Here is a 23,814-nt window from a genome sequence, read left to right as displayed (position 1 = left end):
ATGTGCCATAGAAAATAGACAATATATTCACTAAATGAATTTCTTGAATGCAATCAGGTTGAAGTTAAACTATTATTTTTTACTTTCTGTATCATCTCAAAGTAACATGATAACTCACTGAAACAGAGTAAGAGAGTGGATTCCAAGAATAGAAACAAGAGAAATAAGGAATTTCTTTTCTTTTTTTTTTTTTTTTTTTTTTTTTTTTTTTTGGACAGGCAGGCAGAGTGGACAGTGAGAGAGAGAGAGAGACAAAGGTCTTCCTTTTGCCGTTGGTTCACCCTCCAATGGCCGCTGCGGCTGGCGCATTGTGCTGATCCGATGGCAGGAGCCAGGTACTTATCCTGGTCTCCCATGGGGTGCAGGGCCCAAGCACTTGGGCCATCCTCCACTCCATTCCCTGGCCACAGCAGAGAGCTGGCCTGGAAGAGGGGCAACCGGGACAGAATCCGGCGCCCCGACCAGGACTAGAACCTGGTGTGCCAGCGCCACTAGGCGGAGGATTAGCCTAGTGAGCCGCGTCGCCGGCAGTAATTTCTTATATAGGAATAAAAATTAAAAGTTTTCAGAAGGATCTATCAAAAATACTGTTTAAAAATCAAAATCTAATCATATTCTGTAAAACTTGATGAAGACATGTTAAATAAGGTGAGAAGAATGTGTTGGTAAAATTAAGCTAAAGGCAAAGAATTTTTTAATTAGATTGTTCTAAATAGAACATGAGAATCTACTACTAGCACTTAATATAGCACATAATTCAACATCTTTTGTGAAATCAAAATAAAAATGCATTTAATTAACAAACCAATTAGTATTTAAACTATATGTAAAATTATCTCTATTATATTTCTTCTTTTGTAAAAAAAAATATTTATGTTAAAGGCAACATTTACAGAGAGAGAAGCTGATTTACTCACCACATGGCCCTAAAGGCTGGAATTGGGCCAGTCTGAAGCCAGGAGCCCAGAACTTCTTCTGGGGCTCCCACATAGGTGGCAGGGGACCAAGGGTTTGGGCCATCTTCTGCTGTTTCCCAGGCACATTATCAGGAAGCTGGATCAGAAACAGAACTGCCAGGACTTAAACCGGGGCCCATATGGGGTTTCTGCAACACAGGTGGTGTCTTCAGCCACTGCACCACAATGCCAGCCCCCTATTATTTCATTAATATCTCATAAAAGTAAAATCAAATTATGCATTATATTAAAAAGAAGAATTTGAAAAGAAAACATTTTCACTGAGTTCTGACATGAAGAAAATGGAACTTCTAATGTAACAACGGGAAACAAATTGCCTGCCAAGGAAACAACAGGCAATGAAGAATCTATCTGGTCCTGCCTGCGGTTCTGAGCCTCATTCCCCAACAGCTGTTGCTAGAAGATCTTTTAATGAGTCCCTTTTGTGGAAGTGGAAGGTGAAAAGCCAATTTAGAGCATGATGAAATGAATCACAAGCATGTTGTTAGTGGGATATAATGGAAGAAATTAAGTACTACAAGTGGGCAATTATATTTTCAAAACTGCATGGATAATAATGATTAGACTAGATCATTTTAGTCCATATTGAACAGAACAATGTCTTTACAACATGTAATATCTGATTTCAGCTTCTTATGAGACTCAAAACATATTAAAGAAATCTAGCATCAAAGGACTCTTAGTTTACTATTTTCATTAAAGGGGAAAAACAGGGAACTGTTTTAAAGAGATGTTATTCATGTATATTGCTTTATTTCTAAGAATTGTTACTTCATAGGAGACCTGGCATGTCTTACGTAGTTTTAAGAAAATGCACACAATAATATATGTTATCCATATATGTGAATGATTTGCTACATTACCGGTTAAAATAAGAAAGTAATGAGAATAAAGTTATTGATCTGGTCCCTGTGTTGTCAGCTAACTTTTCCAATAGCATGATTATCATTTATCACACCCAGAAATGTAGACTATCAACTAAAGATGCGCAAACTTCCATAGAGGGGGTAGGAATATACATGAAAAAGAAAGACACTGGATAATTGGATAATAGTGCTCTCTTTCTGCAGTGTTGGACAGCATGCATTGTTACAGCGATTCCTTTCGTACTTTCAGTACTTGGCTATATCTCTGAGTAAAGCAACCCAGGAAAAAGTCATGCATTTACTTCCTCCATGAAGAAACCTGTAAGAAAGAAACCTGCTCCTCAAATTGATCATTTTACAATTAAATTTTTTAGATAGATTCCACATAGATTATTCAGTATTTGGATCAGCATGATATCTTCTGGATTCACCCACTTTGTCACAAAGGACAGAATTTAAGGGCTGAATAGTTTCCCATTATGCAGGTATCTCACACCTTTTAAATTCATTAAGCAGTTGATGATGGGTGCTTCAGCAGTTTCCTTGTCTTGGTCTTTACAGACAATGCTGCAATGTCCATGGGAGTACAGGTGTTGGAGAAGAGGAATAGAAATAATTTCTGGTGATCTATTGACAAGCACATTGACGATATTTAATAACAACTATGTATTGTACATTTCAAATTGGCTGAAATACAGCATGGGTTTCAAATAAGTGTACAAAGTGACAGATACATACGCTCAATTGATCATTACACAATTATAGAAGTATTTAAACACCACACTGCACTCCATAAATATATGTTATATAGTATTTAAGAATAGAATTCAGCTTTAAAAACATTTTAGATAATATTATGTGCTTAAATAAAATTATTCAAATATTTAATTCAATTTTAATTAGATTCATAGGAGACTACGTATGAAACAGTACTGAAAAACAAAAAAAAAATTCATTTGCTTTCCTGTAGATTTATTCCAAGTTTTTGATTTAATCACCATATTTTCTTGTTATTCTTCTCAGTATCTGGAATGATGGGGTTTTCTTTGTTTCTCTTCTCCCTGAAGAGATAGTTTCCAAGATTCAACAATCTAGGGACCATTTAGTTGATAACACTTATAATCCAACTCCCTGTGATGTAACTCTACTAAGGCAAATCTCCCAATAGGGGGACGTGATATTTTCTGATGATACTTCATAAGAAATGCTCAATTTTTGAAAATATCCTGATGATTTCTTTTTTCTTTCTTTTTTTTTTTTGTTTATTTGACCAGTAGAGTTACAGACAGTGAGAGAGACAGAGAGAAAGGTCTTCCTTCTGTTGATTCATCTCCTAAATGGCCACTATGGCCGGCACTGCGCCAGTGGGAAGCCAGGAACCAGGAGCCAGGTGCTTCTTCCTAGTCTTCCATGCGGGTGCAGGGGCCCAAGCAATTGGGCCATCCTCCACTGCCCTCCCGGGCCACAGCAGAGAGCTGGACTGGAAGAGGAGCAACTGGAACTAGAACCTGCACACAATAGTATGCCGGCGCAACAGGTGGAGGATTAGCCAAGTGAGCCACGGCACTGGCCCCGCCTAATGATTTCTAAATACCTTTTCAAAACCAAATTTTTATTGCATATATAATTATTATTATAGGAGCTTTTGAAGAGCATTTGTATAACAATTTGAGGAACATAATCTTAAAATGCAAATCTGCGAATCATAGGGAGCATGCTTGTTAGAACAGGCAGAATCGAACAGTTCTGTAAAAAAATACAGGGATACAGTGAGATATTAGCAATAGATATGACAGTGTTATAGAATTTGGAACTGTTATATTCCCTCCACTTACAGGAAAACAATTGCTGAGCTGTGAGTTTGTGTAGGCAGGGGTAATTTCTGTATTAACCAGCCTCTTCATGTCTACCAAACAACAGCAAAACAGATTTTTCTTGACACAAGTAGGAATTATAGTCATTACAATTAGATGTTGTCAGACACATATGCTATGCTTACAGATATTATAATTTTTTTCTCTTCATATGTTTTTGAAATATGATGATATACTAGATTCCTGGTAGCTTAGACAACTGATGTTAATTTTGGAAGTAGAGCAATACTATTGGGCTCTGAGATTTCAAACTTTGACTTTGTGTCTTGAACATGGACCAGAATATGTAAAGGCTTACATGAGAGGATGATATCAACTCTGGAAATAATCAGTAATATTTACAAATTTAAAATATGTATGAAAGAGGAATCCCATGTTTCATCATATTTTATATATACTTTTACTTCCAATATGTTGTGTAGTTTTCTTGCTATTATATGTTGTTTCTATTTCCTCTAAAGGTTTAAGAAATAGTGTTATCTCAGACAGTAATTTCTGTTTCACTATTTAGTCATACTTTTTATCAACACAAAACTCTTAGATTCTAAATAACTTTTTAATTATGTATATGGTTATGTTGTTATTATTTTATTTATTTGGAAGTCAGAGTTACAGAGAAAGGAGAGACAGAGAGAGAAATTGTCTGGCTGTTGGTTCACTCCCCAAATGGCCACATCGACTGAGGTTGGAACTGGACCACATCGAAGTACTGAAAATACCAGGAAATTTCTGGTGGATTAGTTAGGACTTCTGGTATTATCTTCCAATAATATTTCAACTTCTAATCTATAATTGAGCACATTTAAGTCCCTTATACTGCATATTTTCTATTCAGCAAACTTCAGCTTCACTTTAAAATATATATGTTTGAAAGCTATAATGTCTATTGTAGCCTTTGTTTCTTCAATAATCTAAATACTGTACACTTTTTATTGTTATAGATGAAACCTAGGAGAAGGACATTTTTAGTGTTTTTCTTAGCTATAGTGAAAGATACATTTTTAAAACTATGTGTATTTATTACACACATATCACGTTCTGTTAAAATTTTCTTACAGTATCTTTGGTAGATAGAATCAGCATTCTGGCATATTTATATATCAGTAAAAGGGAATATGTTTATATTTTCATCCTATAAATAATTATAGGGCTATTCCTCACATCACAGTGTTATATTTCTTCCTCAGAATGTCTCATTGATAAAATCAATATATATATTATTAGCATATTGAATTATCACAAAGTTTTATTATGAAATATTCTTCTTTTTACTCCTATGTTTACAGAACGTTTTACAATCATTACCGTAATTAGTTTTTCTTTCTTTCTACTATGGAAGTTATAAACACGTAACCAAACTGTGAGAAGAATATCTTATATAAAAACTATTGCTAATAAATATCACTGAATATTTTCAAGGTATAATTTTGTCAATCTTTGAAGTGTTTTAATATTTTGTATATTTTATAAAACCCTTGCATATTTCCCTAATCTATTTTCAATAAATCACGATAAATTAATTTTTAAAATTTTTTATTTAGTTAGTTTTAATTTTTATTTGACAATCAGAGTTAGACAGTGAGAGAGAGAGAGAGAGAGACAGAGAGAAAGGTCTTTCTTCCATTGGTTCACCCCCCAAATGGCTGCCTCGACCGGCGCGCTGTGCCTATTGGAAGCCAGGAACCAGATGCTTCCCCCTGGTCTTCCATGTGGGTGCAGGGGCCCAAGCACCTGCGCCATCCTCCACTGCCCTACTGGGCCACAGCAGAGAGTCAGACTGGAAGAGGAGCAATGGGAAGAAGAGCCCATATGGGATGCTGGCGCCGCAGGGAGAGGATTAACCAAGTGAGCCATGGCGTCGGCCCCTGATAAATGAATTTTTAAAGATGAAATTCTTCAAGCTAACATGTCTTTTTTTTTAAAAAAATAATATTTATTTACCTGCAAAACAGAGAGCTCCCATCATCAGGTTCCTCCCACCCCCCAAACACCTGCAAGGCTGAGTGCAGCAGATCAAAGACGGGAGCCAGGAAGCCAATTGGGTTATTTTACACAAGTGAGCTATCACCTGCTGCCTCCCAAAGTGCACATTAACAGGAAGCTGGAATCAGGAGTTCTGGTCTGGAGCCCAGGATGAGATTGGATAATCTCTAAAGAAGCATTTATCTTTCAGAGATTATGGCAGTTATTTTCTTATTATCGCATTTTACCAATTACCTTATTACCAATTTTCTTATTACCATAATACTCTATTTTAAAGCATTTATGACTTCAGTGATTAGGAAGAATAGTAAAATGCAGTAGATTTCCTGAAAACAAAGTGATATAGACTTACTCTGGCAGCAAAAATCTTGTAACGTGTTGGAATTTTACCTTTAGCACACAATTTATTGCTTGTTAAATTACAAATTTCTACCATGCAAGCTAAAGTTTTAAAATTATAAACAACAGTGGTTCTTACCTATGGGGTGTGCTAAAGGTTAGCTAGTGATCTATTAGATAACATTAGCTCAAAGAAGTTAGTTCTAAGGCAGGATCCAACTAGGAAAATTTATAGAGATTCAAGAACAATATTGAATATATTCTAGGTGACACTTTTATATGTGAAGCTTTTAAAACGTTGTCAACAAACTGAGAAATGATTGTGTATACAAACACTATGGAATTTGTATAACATAGTATCATTTAATGAATCATTCAACTCAGTTCAGCCTAATACAATTTACCAAATGTTAACTGAATACCCATGAAATCCTTGCATTGCTGTAACTACTTAGCAGAAGCAAATTATGCCTAAATATTACAAGTGCTAATGTAATGCCTAGAAAGTCATATATAGAGGTAGGTTGTATCCAAATCCAGCTGTACCTTCATTAGCTGTGTGACCTTAGGTAAATGGCTATGGCTCCATCATCTTTAAAGTGGATGTAATACCTCATAGAGTGGCTGTGAATATTAATGGATTAAATTGCATATAGCATATTTGGAATGATTCTGTAACGAATTAAGATTTCTAAAAATGTGTCAGCTAATTTTATTACTTACATGATCCTTACTTGTATACTGAATTTATGTACTATTTTTGGATAAATGATTATACATAAAAGTACTCAAAACTGTTGCTTAAAATAAGTTTGCATGTAGTAGTGCGCTTTTTCATGCCTAACATATACTCATGCCTTAAACAGCTAGCCCTCTTTAAAGGAATTCATTTATATTTAAAGTCTATGAATTGTTTATTGCTTATAGCATTATTTTCCTCAATAAAAGAAGTTTATAGTTTCTTTTAAAAGTATTGTTAAACATCATATATCACAATTAAATAAACTTCTCCTTGTTTTCTCAACTCTGTCCACTTCATTGCTTTAAGGTCACATCTTATCACTGTAGCATGCCTTGGTAATAATGCTTGGTTCATAAGGCATTCTCCCAGGGAAGCAAAGGAGCTCATTTATTTATCTGTGAATCATTGTTCTGTACAGAACAGGGACACAAACCACATACTCTTTGCCCTTCAACCAATTTGCAGTATCTGAAAATGCTTTTAATCGTAATTTGAATCACCTTATTTATAAATTAAATGCTATTAGCAAAATAATAGCATGACAATCCATCTCTAAATGTTAATATGGAGTTCCTCTTGCAAATAAATATTAGTGAAATGCAATAAGGGGACATTGAAAGCATATTGAACATAGAATTATAGACTCTAGTACACTGCTGTACTATACAGGGGAGAATTATAACTTACAGTAGTAAGTCTTATTTAATCCTAACAAAGTTATGAAGTAAGAATTAGTATTGTGTTCCTCATTTTACACATCAAGTTCATGGCCAAAAAGGTAATGCTGCCTACTCAACTCCCAGATTAAATTGAAATAGTTTCTAATGTAGAACTGTGTTAAAATAGTCAAAGTAACTTGCAAGTAAACATTGCAATGCTATGTGGTAGTCAGTTTTGAAATCCAACACAGCAGTTGTTATGTTCTGAATAAATTTGGATGAATATATTACAGGGTGAGGGAGAAGGAGACTTGTAATATATAAAGTACATCTTTTAACCATGGACATAGTCAAGGCTCTACCACAACTTGCAAAGGAGAGTCAAGGCAGTGAGTTTTGCTCTGAGAAGAAAAGCAAGAAGGTAGATATTATTAATACATTAGGGGCTGCATTTGGTAAGGAAAATAGTTGTTCATTCAAAAACTAAAATACATTGTTTGATCAATTTTTGTCATTTTTTACTAGGGAATTCTGATTTTTTCATCACCTGCTCATGTTGTTCCTTTTCTATTTTCATTATTCTCTTCATTTTTCTTTGCAACATTTCAAGTGAATTCCTTACTTTCAATTTTATAACATCACCTTGTCCATGTTTAAAATTCTCTGTAAAGAGTCTTAAAATCTTTGGGGAAAACATGCAGTAGCAGTCTAATCAATCAACCACAGAATGCAGAGCTGTGTTGGGACACTCTACTTGGAGTGTTAATAAGAGCCTTGAGTACTCATTTGCCCAGGCTGTGGTTTTTCAAGAAAAAATAGAAGACAGGTAATCCATTCTGCTGAGGCAACTAAGGTTTCCTACTATCACATTATCTGCCAGTAAAATATTTCTTTTATTTCTCCAGAATGTGTTTTTATACTGTTCTACATGTTTTCACAACACCCTTTGTCTAGAAGAGGATCTGTGCTTTGTCTTTGAGGCATATTAAAAGAACAAATGCTTATTCTTTATCTCCTATTCTTTAATTGAGATGTTTCATTCTTTCCTGAATGTTTGAATCAATCCCTTTTAGGTGTCAAGAAAATCTTTAAGGATTCTTATTTTGAGAAAGTAGAATAGTTCCAGTGAACTGTAGCTTATTAAAAGTAAATTTGGCATTTGTAGATAAACTTAATATGATGTGTAAACTTTTGAGGGTCTACTGACGTCTTAAAAACTGTCTCATTTTCTAATATTATTATTATTATTATCAATATTATTACTATCAACACTTAAAAATTATATTTCCAGTGCTTTGTTACTTATAAAGGCAAAAAATCATCTGTATCAACATTTTCTCTCCAATAATCTCTTTGTTAAAAGAAAATATTTTACTTTCTTGGAAAAAGGTGATCGAATTCTTCTGGATTTTATTGTTAATTTCGTTTGAATATAAAATTTTTCATTAAAATTACCTTCTTTGAATTATTTTGTTATTGTTAAGGAATTTTGGTTGTTTATTGTTTCATTTTACTTTGTTTTTTTATTTAAATTGTTTGCCTTCTGTGCTGTCCAATTGTTATAAATTAATTATCATTTCATTCATATACTGGGTAATTATTTTTCATATTTTTCTTCATATATTTCTTTCTCAATATTTGACTTGTATAGTGATAATAGATCAATATAACCAACACTTCTTGTCTGTGAGTTCTAAAAATTGAAAATATTCAAAAGCAGACTATACTGAATGGTCATTATTTTGTAAATAATATAATACAAAAATGATTTAGGTAACATTTGCTTTGCAGTAAGTAATGTAAGTAATCTTGAGATGATTTTAAATATATGGGATGATGTTATTATTTTATGCTCAAATATTGCACCAATTTCTAAAAGGAAATTGAGCAGCCACAGATTTTGTTATCTATAAAGGGTCCTTCCTGAAACATGTCTCCCAAAGATAATGAAAGGTATATAGTGCAGCATATCTCTTTGGTGAAGAAAGTTTTGAGAAAATAAATTAGAAATAGAAGAATGATACGTACTCTATACTCAAATCATTGGCAAGTCAATTCTTGGTTCCACAGTACATTATACTATAGAAGAATTAGGCTTTTCAAAAAAAAAAATCCTGTGGCATCATTCACCTATTAAGTGTCCCATTGGTCTTGGGAAATGCAAATGTGGCTATCAAGTTTAGTAAGTAACATGTAATTATTTTCTTAAGTATCAGTCTTTGTCACTGCAGGTAATGTTATAACCACGAAAAAAAAAGGAAAGAATGATATTTGACATCATTTCTGAAAAATACAAAGTTTTCATATGAATAGCATTAATTCAGAGGCACATATTTTATTGTTATTATACAGCTTGATTAGTTAACAATATATGATAGCTTTTAGCAGCGACTATATGTATGTATTTCTAGAACAGATTAGTAATATTTCATCTCATGTTCCTGTTCACATTAATAGAGGAAAGTGAGATTATCAAATTTCACTGGGTTTCTGGCTAGGGGAGCCTTACTGAATAGGTCTCTTTCAGAATAATACTTCACTCATGACAAATTTCCTGTAACCTGATATCTAGAAACTAAAACTCAGTTTTGTGACCTCCTTGATTTATATTGAAGAGAAAAAAATATATAGATTAGGAAACACAATTCTTAATTTCTATTTTTATATATAAACATGTTATTTTTCCAATTTTTGGTTTATATAGACACAACCAATGTAATGTATTTCATATATATATAGTTTTCAGAACAGGATACTTCCTGTCTCCCTCCACCTTCCTTTCTTATTTTTTTTTTTTTTTTAGTATTTGCAATGACATACTTTCAATTTACTTTATAATCACAAACTTAATCCCCAACTACATAAAATTAAGTAGTAAGTAGAAAAACCATTGTTCCTGAGGAGTATAGACAAGAGCTATAAACAATTACCAAATCTCAAAATGTCAATTTCACACAAACGCAATAAATACTCTCCATATTAGTTACCACAAATCAGGGAAAACATAATATTTGCATTTTGGGACTGCCTTATTGCTCTAAGAATATTGGTCTCCAGTTGCATTCAATTTTTCTTTTTTTTTTTTTTTAAGATTTGTTCATTTACTTGAAAGTCACAGTTACACAGAGAAGGAAAGGCAGAGAGGCAGAGAGAGAGAGAAAGAGAGAGAGGTCTTCCATTCACTGGTGCACTCCCCAATTGTCCACAATGGCCAGAACTGTGCTGACCCGAAGCCAGGAGCCAGAAACTTCTTCCAGGTCTCCCATGTGGGTGCAGGGGCCCAAAGACTTGGGCCATCTTATACTGCTTTCTAGGCCATAGCAGAGAGCTGGATCAGAAGTGGAGCAGCTGGGACTGGAACCAGCTGGGATGCCTGCATGGCAGGCATGGCTTTATGAGCCACACACAGCACCAGTCCCTAGTTGCTTTCATTTTGCCACAAAAAACAGGATTTTATTCTTTTCATGGCTGTGTGATATTCAACTGTGTGTGTGTGTGTGTGTGTGTGTGTATGTATCTTAATTCCTTTATCCAGTCATCAGTTGATGAACATCTAGGTGATTTTATATCTTAGCTATTATGAATTAATAATAATTAATTCGAACAGTGGAAATTAGAAAACCATATTTTTAGTGAAGTAGAATTTTGAGTTATTGTGTTCAAAAACCACTAGTGTGAATACTCACCTCAATTTACCACTGGATAGATATTGTGGGAGATGTCAAAGAAAAGCAACAGTTTCATCTTAGACTGTTAGGAAAATATAACTTACGGAAAATTCCCCTGGATATTATCATGAAATTTTTAGACTGTTGTCAGCAAAAGTATGTTGATAATTACAGCTTGTTTGTATGTGAATAATATTATCCCTACACATTTAAAGTGTTCTTAACTGATCATAAAGGAAACTTGCATGCGAAAAAAAAAAATCTCATTCCAATGGACATTTAGCACAGTCATTAAGGCACATTTGGGATTCCTGTGTCTCATATTTGAGTACTGGAGTTTGAGTCCTGCCCCACACCCAATCCGGCTTCTAGCTCAGGTGCACTCTTGAAGATAGCAGGTGATGACTCAAGTTCTTGGGTGCCTGCTATGGACATAAGAAACTGGATTGAGTTCCAGGCTCCTATCTTTGACCTGGCCCTGGATGGGCTTTTCCATGTATTTGGGGGATGAACCAATAGATAGACATCTCTGTCAGTTCTTCCCCATCTGAAACTGACCTCTTGAGACTTGATAATTGTTTATAGTCCTTGTCTATACGCCTGAGGTTAAGTGGTCTTTGCTTACTACTGTTAAATTTTTTATTTAATGGTGGATTAAGCTTGTGATTATAAAGTAAATTCAGAATATGCGGTTGTGAAAATTAAAACAAAGGAAGGAAAAGGGAGCGTGGGAGTGAAGGAAGGAGTGTGGTGTGTATAACATTCTTAAACCGGAATATATGAAATGTGTGAAATATGTTTCCTTTACATAATTAAATAAATACAATTTATATTTAAAATAAATACATATTTAGGTAATTATTTACTATATCTGACTTTAAGTCATATATTTATATCTTTAAACATGATTTCAATCAAGTTCCAGATTTTTAAAAAAATGTGTTTTGTTTATATTTGTTTGAAATACAGAGACAGAGAGAGATCTTCCATCCTCTAGTTCATGCCCCAGATGCCCTCAGTAATGGGGACTGCCCCAGGATGAAGTCAGTAGCTGAGAACTCATTGTTCTCTCATGTCAGCATTTGGGACTCAAGTACTTCAGTGATGAGTGAAGTACTGTACATTTGCAAGAATGTGGAGTTGGGAGTGGCGTTAAGAGTGGGACCAAACCATTCAGAAACAAGATGCAGGAATCCCAAGGGTATTCTTAACCAATATGTCAATGGCCTGACAGAGATTATTTAGTTATTTATTTGAGAGGCAGAGAAACAGAAACAGACAGAGAAAGAGACAAGCAAGGTAGACACAGAAAAATAGCTCCATTTTGTGGTTTGGTACTCAAAGGCCTGTAAAAGCAAGTGCCAGGGCCAGCAGCAAGAAACTCAATGCCAATCTCTGCAGTCTCTCCGGCAGATGGCAGGAAATCAATTGCTTGGTCTATCACAGTTGCTTTCCAGGGTTGCCTTAGTAGCGAAGGAGCTACTCAGAGCTGAAGCTGAGAATCGAGCCCAGATACTCCAATGTGGGATTCAGGCATCTTAACCTCTAGGCTGTATATCTGTTCCCAAGCTTCAGATCTGTTAAAATATGAGTACTATTACAAAATCAGTGTATGGCATTATAGTCAATCCTACCATCTTCGCACATTTCTATGGTTATCTTGTTAGGATTGCAGTTCAGCACTCAGCATTGCTTTTTTTAAGGTGATCTAATTACATGCAGATATTTCATAGCAATACAACCCATGCTTTTTTTAAGATTATAAAACTAGGGGCCGGCACCGTGGCTCACTTGGTTAATCCTCCACCTGCGGCACAAGCATCCCACATGGGCGCCGGTTTCTAGTCCTGGTTGTTCTTCTTCCAGTCCATCTCTCTTCTGTGGCCCGGGAGGGCTGTGGAGGGTGGCCCAAGTGCTTGGGCCCCTGCACCTGCATGGGAGACCAGGAGAAAGCACCTGGCTCCTGGCATCGGATCGGCCCAGTTCTAGCTATAACGGTCATTTGGGGGGTGAACCAACAGAAGGAAGACCTTTCTCTCTCTCTCCCTCTCTCTCTCTCTCTGTCAAATAAAAATAATTTTTAAAAAAGATTATAAAATTAATAGAAAATGAATTACTGCATTTTTGCTTTGTAGGACGAACATGGAAAGTGTCATCATGTGAGTTGCTAAAAAACATAAATTATCATTTCACATTTTTGGAGTCTGGAAGACTGAAATCAAGGTATCAAGGTAGTGAAATAGTCTAATAATGTGCATGGGGAAAATCCTTTCTCATCTATTCTAGTTTCTGGCATTTCATTGCAGTCCTTCATTCTCTGGCTGATAGATGCATCTATCCTGTGACCTGGCCTTCTTGTGTGTCTTCTCGGGATCATCTCTGTGAATGTCTGTCTCTGTTCACAAATGGCTTCTTTAGAAGAACACCAAACATATAAGGCCATAGTCCACCCAGAAAAGCTCATTTTAACTTCATTACCTTTGCAGAAAACTAACTTTTAAATAAGTCACATTCTGAAGTGACAGGGAATTTCAATATATATTTGTGATGGAGACACAGTTTAATTCATCACAGCTGCTTAAGCTAATGTGCGTGAGAAAAAATACTACAAATTCTTGACATTTTGTGATCCTTTGATAATTTTGAAAAATTCAAATGTCTAACTTTTCTCAATATTACTCAAAAGTTCTTCTCTAAATTCAATGTTTCTATGAAACATAATCTTCTGCTTTGTTAGTTTCCTTTGTGTGATTCATTTTAAAAAGTTTAGCTAGCATTAAGTTTTACCAATGCAAAAGTAAAATATATTCATCTTTATCCATAGTAGACTGTGAAGCAGGAGGGGAAAAGAAAATGGGGAAATGGAGGTCAAAGGATGCAAAATAGCAGATTAGAGATCTAATGTACCATCTAATGACTAAAGTTAATACAATTCTATTGTATTAGGTATTTTTATTAAGTAAGTTTTAGCTGCTTTTGTCATAATAAAGTAACTATTTGAGAGGATAGATAGGTGTGTCTTTCTTCATTATAGTGAATATACAGTTTGTGTGTATCCCGTTGCATCAGCTTGTAAACCTCAAATATACATGATGCAATTAATTTAAGAAAAAATGCTTAGAGATCAGCCAGGTGCTTGACAATAACTTAGGTACATACTTCGTCTCCTGGGAATGGGAAACAAGGCATGGAGCTGGGGTAATACAGACACCATTTCAACGAGAAACAAATATCTGAGGATATCTATTCCTTTTAATTTTATGAATATTTTCAAGTCCAGTATTATACTTTTAAGTGTTAATATGGATCCCTCATATTTAACTCATCATGTGTGATTATTTTGCTAACAGGTGTCACTGTGCACTAACTTCTCATGCAGGGCCTCTCTCCTCAAAGAGTTGGATTATGAGAGTTTATAGTAAAACTTGATCGCAAAGATTTTCCTCACTTTAATGTATTAAGTGGAGGACATTATCTTTGTCTCATAAGCTATAGTAACTTCAAAGTGCTCACAAAAGATGTACTATTCGGTTCTTCTTCAAAGTCAACTCTTTCCAAATATATATATAGATAGAGCAAACCTCAGAAAGGTTTACTTTTATTGAATTAAAAAATACCATCTTTCATTGTTGTAAAAACAAGGTGTTCTATTGCACAGTAGGGTAATAATAGTTAATAATATCATACTGTACTTTTCTAAATAGCTAAAAGAAAGAATGTGTTTTGTTACCTTGTTTAGTCCTTAGGTTTATTCTGTTAAACCAAGGATAGTTATCAGGAAGAAAAATTAAACACTGAGGAATGCCATGGCAGGATTCCTTGGTGAAATGATGATCAAATTGATTCATAATTTTCATTGGATGAATATGCCCATTTTTTCCTAAAAAGAGACACAAATTCCTCCAATTGGACATTACTGGCCCCTACACCATGCTGGGTGATCTGGTGATGAATAATATGTCAGATTTCAAATCCTAAATTGGAATGTTCACATTCAGTAACCAGACATTCCTGAAGACAAATAATTAATTTGATATAAAAAAATTGAAGTCTAAACATTGAGATGATAGATCCAGTTGTATATAACCAGAAAAAATGTTTGAACCTATAAAATATATGATTTTCAATGTTAGTTTCAACAATGCAATTATTGTATGTTGATTTATAGAAGGAAGCACATCCCAAATACCTAAATAAAAAATAGAATATGAGAATGAATGGTTTTTCAGGAGGGAAAATAATTTTTAAATCATTTAGTCTTACCTGAACAGCAAGTTCATATATGTACATTACTTACAGGAAAATTCAATGCATCCTTAGTGTCTTCTAAGCTAATAGCTAAAACAATTTCAACTTTTCTTATGACATCAATATAACAACTTCCCTTAAACCAGTTTATGTTATTCCTCTCTAGTCATGGTGTCAGAAACGTAGGTTTAGCTGTGATGAAGTATGTTTAAAGCTTTTTCTTTTGAAATAAAACTGATTTATTATAATTTTGCTCTGGATCTTGAGGGGGGAATATAAAGAAAAGATTGTGTAGTTTTACAAAATATTACAGTGACATTTCAATATGTGAAAAAAATTGCATTATGACCCAATATGTCAGAGTCTCATTAGGTTCCAGATTGCAGCAAGACTGATTTGTTCATGTTTTATACAGTATAATGTTTCTTTCCACTACCATATGTTTCTATCTCCTCATTTAATCACTCTCACAACACTGTCTGAACAATCAAAATTCAAATTGTTTCATAATTATTCAAGTATAGGGTTCTCTATGCTCCCTAACTATGAAATTCTCTGTGATTATTTCTGGTAAGGGCAGGTGGCTTTCTACTGAAAAAAAAAATAAACTTCTATAACTTATGCTTTTTATTTTTAAACCTGAATTAAATTGATGTATTTGGATAGTTGGCACATATTGATTTGCTATCAAATTATATCTATGATGTGCAGAACTTTATAAAAACTGTTTCTTATAAACTGATATACAAACATCACTCTACTTTATAGTTTATTTTATGATACTACTAAATAAATCAGCAAAAAAGGAGACTATGTTTAAAGGAAAACTAGTTTTAAAATCTCAGTAGAGATATAGAACATGGAAATAAAAACCAAAATATTCCAAACTGATTATTTTTAAGTTATAAAACAGGCATATGGAATTATTGCTAACACAATATAAGCAACAACCATTACTTTGTCAAAGAAAGATTGTGAATTATCTGATATTTCCTGTGGTGCTTTTGAAAATATTGACTCAAAATCCCTTTCCTTGATGTCTGTAAAAGTGTTATATTTGAGTGTTTGTGTGTGTATGTGTAAACTAGAAGGATCAAGATCTGCTGTGCGATATATATACATATTGTAGTCTCACTAGACCAGGCTCCACAGATTTACTTTTTAAAGAATGGTGTATGTTCAATGAGAAAGAAATATTTTTCCTAAGATTAGGATATCTGTGGTTAAATATTGCAAATACTCATTGTTAAATGAAATACTTTAAAAATGAATGCCAGGGTTTTGATCACAGGCCATATTATTTTAGGAGTATACTATCAGTGTTTTTCCCAAAAGGAAACATTAAAGAGAATAAAAGAATGAGAAAAAATGCATCCATTCATACAATGAAGTACCCTCCTTGTGTGTACCTTGCATCACCAAAGAAAAATAAATGAGTTTTTTATTTTACACATTTGGAAATATAAATCAGCTTAAAATGTATAATTAGCAAAGTAAATATTTAAAATCTTCAAAGGAATATTAAATATTTGTGTAAAAGCATTGAAGTTGATAAATATAAGTATATATCAACTTTTCTTTCCCTACAAAAATCCTATTAAGTGATGTAAAAATTTAGAGGCATTAAACATCATAAAATTCTTCTGTTAAAATTGTAAGATTAAAAAAGATTGAACAGCAGTCATTGAAAGTGGTTGAACTAAAGACAAAGGAAAGTGGAAAGAACTAGCACAGAAGATATTTGTAGTACATTTAAGAGCCTACCTCCTTGAAGACTTGCAGAACTTCTGGGAGTGTCGTACATAGCTTCTCAAATTATAGGAGACTTCTTATTGAGAACCGTTCCTTTGGTTTATAGATGCAACAAGTGGTATCTAAGTAATGTTCAAATATGAGATTGGGTAAACTTGTGGTGTGGAATTGAAATGAAGATATAGAGTCAGCCAAAATAGGATTTTTTTTATTCCAGAAGTATTTTTTTTGATAATTGCTGCCTTTAGGCTTGTTGTTTTATCATTGTTGTTGTTATTACTAATACTATCATTAACATTCAGTAGTAACTTGTCCAAGTAGTTTTTCTTGCTTTAAGTTTACCAAGTTTTCTAGTAGTAAGTGGATCATGCAGGAGTTATTTCAGAAGTATAAATTTTAATAATTCAAGTAATGTTCATGAAAATTTTGAATAAGAACTATATACCACACACTGATTTAAAGATGAAACTTTAAGTCTGTCTGTTGTCATTTTACTAAGGCAGGATAATGATGATTAAAGAAATACTTATTGAAGGAAAATTTTACTTTATTGTCATATAAATAATTGCATTAGTCAAATGTTTTTCTTGGTTATTTGACTAGAATCATGAAGTAAATATAAAATATTTAAACACTATATTAGTTTAGAAGCATTTAGTACAATTTTCTTTTGATACCATATTTATCCATGTCATGTATTTCACAGGGGATAGAAGTTAAAAAGACTAAGAGATGCATCAGAAAAGTTTTTTTTTCTAAAATAGCTTGTATTAAAGTCAATTTTGAAGGAAAAATGGCAAGAAAAATAAAAAGATGAACATAAATGTGCATGAATTTCCAGCTAGAAACTGCAATGTTTTCCTAAATTCCACCATAAGAACTGTACATAAATGACTCAGAAAACTGGCACAAGAAGTGAATCATATGGAATAAGGCAGCACAACATGACCCACCTACCACCCATGTGAGAGACTAAGATGAAGTTCCTGGCTCCTGACCTAGACTTTGTCCAGACCTGGGTGTTGCAACCATCAGGGGATTGAAGCAGTGGATGGAAAAAATGTGTGTGTGTGTGTGTGTGTGTGTGTGGCACTGGCTTTCAAGTAAAAAATAAATCTGTAAAATGCAAAAAATTACTATATTGGATCTACTCTGAAGAAAAAAAAACAGTCTTCTGAAATTTAAATTCAAATGAACTTGTATTCTTATTTGTAAAATCTGGTGCTGTTAAATACAAAAGAGTTATTTTCCAATGCACAGATGGCAAAGTAAGATCAAAATAAATCTTGTTATAGGGTAAAAGTAAATAGTAACCCATTCATGTATTTCTAGGTTTGAATTAACAATCTACAGAGGATCTGATGTGGCTCCAGAGCAGGGTAAGTCACCACTTTGGGAAGACTGCATCCCTTATAGAGCATACACTATTTCAAATTCAGCTCCCTGTTAATGGAACTGGAAGTAGCAGATGATGACTCAAATACGTGAGTCCCTGCCACCCTGTGAGAGAACAGGATGGAATTCTTGGCTCTTATTATCAACTTGGCTCAACCCTGGCTGTTGTGGGTATTTGCGGTTTGATCCAAAGGATTGAAGATGGATTTCTCCCTGCTCCTCTCTCACTGTTATTTTGACTTTCAAATAAGTAAACACATCTTTCAAATAAAACAATTTAGGAAAATTAGAACTGCATGAGAGGAATGTAAACACTCGTATGACAACTGTTTTTATCTTAAAATATAAATAAAAAGGAACAAAAATGCTTTGAAATTGTTGTTCTCCCCATTTCTAGGTAAAAGCACCAGAAATTGGTATATAAATCTTCACCTGGGGTTAGTGTCGTGGCTCACCGGGTTAAGCCCCTGCAGCATTCCATATTGACCACCGGTTCAAGTCCTGGCTGCTCCACTTCCAATCCAGTTCCCTGCTAACGTGCCTGCGAAAGCAGCAGAAGATGGCCAAGTTTTGGGCCCTGTACCCACATGGGAAATCCAAAAGAAGTTCCTGGCTTCTGAATTTTGCATGGCTTAGCCCTGGCCATTTCTCTCTTTGTCTCTGCTTCTCTGTGACACTGACATTCAAATAAATAAATAAATCTTTTAAAAACAAAGCAAAACAAAAACTTCACCTGACTTTGGTTTTCTTCATTGCTGAGGCCTGAAGCAGATAGGAAGAATCAGATACTTATTTAGTATTTCCTAAACTCAAGTCAGTTTTACACATGCAAGACTTTGCTTTATATGTTTTATTTATGTTCTCTCTTTGTTTGAGAAGTGAAATACAATATCTCCTTTTATTTAAAGGACTTTATTTACTTAATTGAGAGGTAGATTTACAGACAGTGAGAGGGAGAAACATAGAGAAAGGCCTTTCATCCGCTGGTTCACTCCCCAAATGACCACAGTGGCCAGAGCTGAGCCTATCTGAAGTCAGAAGCCAGGAGCTTCTTCCAGGTCTCCCACATAGGTGCAGGGGATCAAATGCTTAGGCCATCTTCTACTGCCCTCCCAGGCCACAGCAGAAAGCTGGATTGGAAGTGCAGCAGCCAGAATAGAACAGGTGCCCATATGAGATGGATGTCGGTGCTCCATGTGGAGGATTTACTTACTGTGCCACAGCATTGGCCCCGACAATATCCCTTAAGATCCTGGTCTATACTGAGTTCTGGATAGTTAAATGACCTCATATTCAGAGCTTCTTTATGTTACAATTTGATGAAAACTTTAAGAAACATACCTAAAAAGAATATAAAAATGTGTAAGATTTTTTAAATATTTCCATTACAGAGATTCTGGTGTAGAAGCTAATGCTTTTCTCAATCATAATGCACTTGACCAATGACCTTGAATTTCTGGTTTTTGTTTTTCATTATGATGTTTAAATTTATCACTGCTCTGACTTTATTCACTCTTAACTACTAAATATCATCCCATATAATTGACAGAAAATTCTGCTTCACTCTCTCCAAAGAAGCTGAATAAATGAGTATTTCATAAGATGAATATTTTTAAAGAATTTTTCCCATATATTGAAACTATCAACTATAGGGATCAGTACATTTCTGGTTTAAGGACATTTCATTGTTGTTGCCGTGGGGGGATGTTTTGAAACCAAATTGTTGTACTTTTTATGGCAAATGAGAAAATAAATAACAAAAAAATGAAATTGCATTGTGCTAAAAATAGGGTGATAAATATAGTACGTGATTGTCAGACTCCCTCATGGTTCCAAAGAATGTGTATAATTATTATACAGCAAGTGCATTAGAGCTAATTTGATGTGAAAAAATTGTTAAGATTATGTATTGAAAAATGTAATCATTCACAACTGACATAGTCTGTTTCCTTTAATGAATATTCTGGTTATGAAGATGAATAACACACTTTCATCTTAGAAAATTATAAGGGCAACTGCTATGTGTTTAAATCCATCACAGGTTTCCTGGAGTCATAGCAATTAGAGAAGGAAAAGGACTGTTTGGTCATCCCCCTTCTTTCTGTCTGGGCAGAGACTTTTATCCTTGAGTAAATTGTCTAGTGCTTTGTTTAATCTAGTTTTACATAACTCAAGTGGAAAACTTGGAAGACTTTACCACAATCTAAAAGACCTTGCTGCTGGGAATTATCATAATGATAATAAGCATATTTTTGCTCTGCTTAATTTCCCACTAGTTTTATTTATGCCACCTGGGAACAGCCTTAAGCAACACAACATAGTGCCCCCTCCCCAGCCGTTGGTGTCCCACCATTCAAATCATTGTAATTGTTGATCATACCAAACCTAACACATTTAATCACTTTGGCAAAGTGATTTGTGTATCTTTTAGTAACTCTATGTCTGCCAATCCCTCTAGCATCTTTGAAATTAATGAGAAGCTTAACAGATGAATGTCTCATAAAATATAGAATTAATGATCTCTATCAGAAGAGCTCTTTTGAACATTTGAGGCTTTTGAGTCAAATGAATTCTGGTGATTATTTTCTAAGAACATGAAAACTTAATGAAATATGCCAAGGAAATCTTCAGAAATATCTCTATTTCCTTTATGTGTTTTTCCTTTTCCAGCTTCCAAGAAGTCATGCTCCTTATTCATTAACTGCCAGCTACCTTCCAAAAGTGCTTTTAATCCAAAACATTCCTCATCCTAATAAAAAAATTTTATTTTGCAAAAACCTACTACTGTCTGCCTAGTAGGTTACAACAATAGGTTCAGATGAAAATAGTATTGACAACACTTATCTTATAGGGAACAGTTACATTTAAATAGTAAAAATAAATATTTGGAATAAATATTTTCTATATTTGGAAATCAATAACTACATAGTTCAATATGTTTCTGTGGGGGGTAGGGAGTAGTGTAGAGGGAGGATATATGATATAAACTATTGCACTTTTTATAAAAAATACAATAAATAAATGTGATTTCATTGTGTTAAAAATAGGGTGACATATACAATATCTGATTGTAAAACTCTCTTACGGTTTCACAGAAAGTGTTGTCTTTTTCTTGCTACAAATAAAATACCTATGGAAAACTGGATATGAAGGAAGAAAGTTTATTTTGGCTCTGTGTTGTGGAGGTTCATAGTCTACGAAGAGGCAGCCCCATTAGTTTGACATCTGATGAGGGAAGAACCTGCATGATAGAACACTGACATGGTGAGGCAGAGGACACAATCATCATCTACTCTCTATGTGATCTCTCCTCATAATTCCATCTTGGCTGGATCGTGGTACTTCATCCTAGTAATCTGATACAATCTAACTGCTTTCCAAGGCCCTACCTTCAGATCCTATAACTGAACTAGTTTTCATCCTTATTTCACTAATATAAGACATTGTAGGTCAAAGCATTAACACATTGAAACTTACAGTATTCCCAAATTATCCAAATAATAATGAAAACCTTAGTTCTATGCAAGTAGGATGCAAGAAATCCAGGCAACACTGAGAACTGCCATGGGGTGAGGGCATTTTTTAAAGGGAATATTACTAGAAAGGAAAGATGAAAGCAACATTTTTCTTTTTTTTAATTTCTCTTATATATCTATAATTCCTAAATCCAATATATACAATTTAATAGATAAAGAGTTTATTCCTGAAGTCAAACTGTCCCTCTTTGCAGATGATATGATTCATTATTTAAGGGATCCAAAGAACTCTATTAAGAGACTATTGGAACTCATAGAAGAGTTTGGCAAAGTAGCAGGATATAAAAATTAATGCACAAAAATCAAAAGCCTTTGTATACACAGGCAATTCCATGGCTGAGAAAGAACCGCTAAGATCAATCCCATTCACAATAATTACAAAAACAATCAAACACCTTGGAATAAACTTGACCGAGGATGTCAAAGATATCTACAATGAGAATTACAAAATCATAAAGAAAGAAATAGAAGAGGATACCAAAAAATGGAAAAATCTTTCATGCTCATGGATTGGAAGAATCAATATCAATATCATCAAAATGCCCATTCTCCCAAAAGCAATTTATAGATTCAATGTGATACCAATCAAAATACCAAAGACATTGTTCTCAGATCTGGAAAAAATGATGCTGAAATTCATATGGAGACACAGGAGACCTCAAATAGCTAAAGCAATCTTGTACAACAAAAACAAAGCCAGAGGCATCACAATACCAGATTTCAGGACATACTACAGGGCAGTTATAATCAAAACAGCATGGTACTGATACAGAAACAAAAGGATAGACCAGTGGAATAGAATAGAAACATCAGAAATCAATCCAAACAACTACAGACAACTTATATTTGATTAAGGATCTAAAACCAAATCCTGGAGAAAGACAGTCTATTCCACAAATGGTGCTGGGAAAACTGGATTTCCACATTAAGAAGCATGAAGCAAGACCCATACCTTACACCTTATACAAAAATCCACTCAACATGGATTAAAGATCTAAAACTATGATCCGACACCATCAAATTATTAGAGAACATCGGAGAAACTCTGCAAGATATAGGCACAGGCACAGACTTCTTGGAAAAGACCCCAGAGGCAAGGCAGCCAAAGCCAGGATTAACAATTAGGATTACATCAAATTGATAAGTTTTGTCTGCAGAAGAAACAGTCAGGAAAGTGAAGAGGCAACCAACAGAATGGGAAAAAAAATATTTGCAAATTATGCTACCGATAAAGGATTAATAACTAGAATCTACAAAGAGATCAAGAAAATCCACAACAACAAAACAAACAACCCACTTAAGAGATGAGCCAAGAACCTCAATAGACATTTTTTAAAAGAGGAAATCCAAATGGCCAACAGACACATAAAAAATGTTCAGGATCTCTAGCCATCAGGGAAATGAAAATTAAAACCACAATGAGGTTTCACCTCACCCCAGTTAGGATGGCTTACATAGGGAAATCAACTAAAAACAGATGCTGGTGAGGATATGGGAAAAAAGGCTCACTACTCCACTGTTGGTGGGAATGCAAACTGATAAAGCAACTATGGAAGACAGTTTGGAGATTCTTCAGAAACCTGAATCTAGCCCTAACACATGACGGAGTCATCCCACTACGTGGAATTTTCCAAAAGGAAATCAAATTAGCAAATAAAAGAGCTGTCTACACCCCAATGTTTATTGTAGCTCAGTTCATAATAGCTAAGACCTGGAATCAACCTAAATGCCCATCAACTGGCATAAACATAAAGAAATTATGGGATATTTACTCT

At 34.3% G+C, this 23,814-nt stretch overlaps 1 pseudogene; it reads left to right on the top strand.

The window, feature by feature from the left end:
• The first annotated feature begins 7,780 nt into the window (after positions 1-7,780).
• Positions 7,781-23,814, top strand: part of LOC149124561 (ATP synthase F(0) complex subunit g, mitochondrial pseudogene) — a 178,779-nt pseudogene continuing 162,745 nt past the window's right edge.

Source organism: Oryctolagus cuniculus, chromosome 9 (genome assembly GCF_051225735.1).
Source record: "Oryctolagus cuniculus isolate XC-2025 breed Fujian yellow rabbit chromosome 9, ASM5122573v1, whole genome shotgun sequence".
NCBI lineage: Eukaryota > Metazoa > Chordata > Mammalia > Lagomorpha > Leporidae > Oryctolagus > Oryctolagus cuniculus.
The sequence above is the reverse complement of the archived record's forward strand: the minus strand, read 5'-3'. Positions and strand labels throughout refer to the sequence as shown.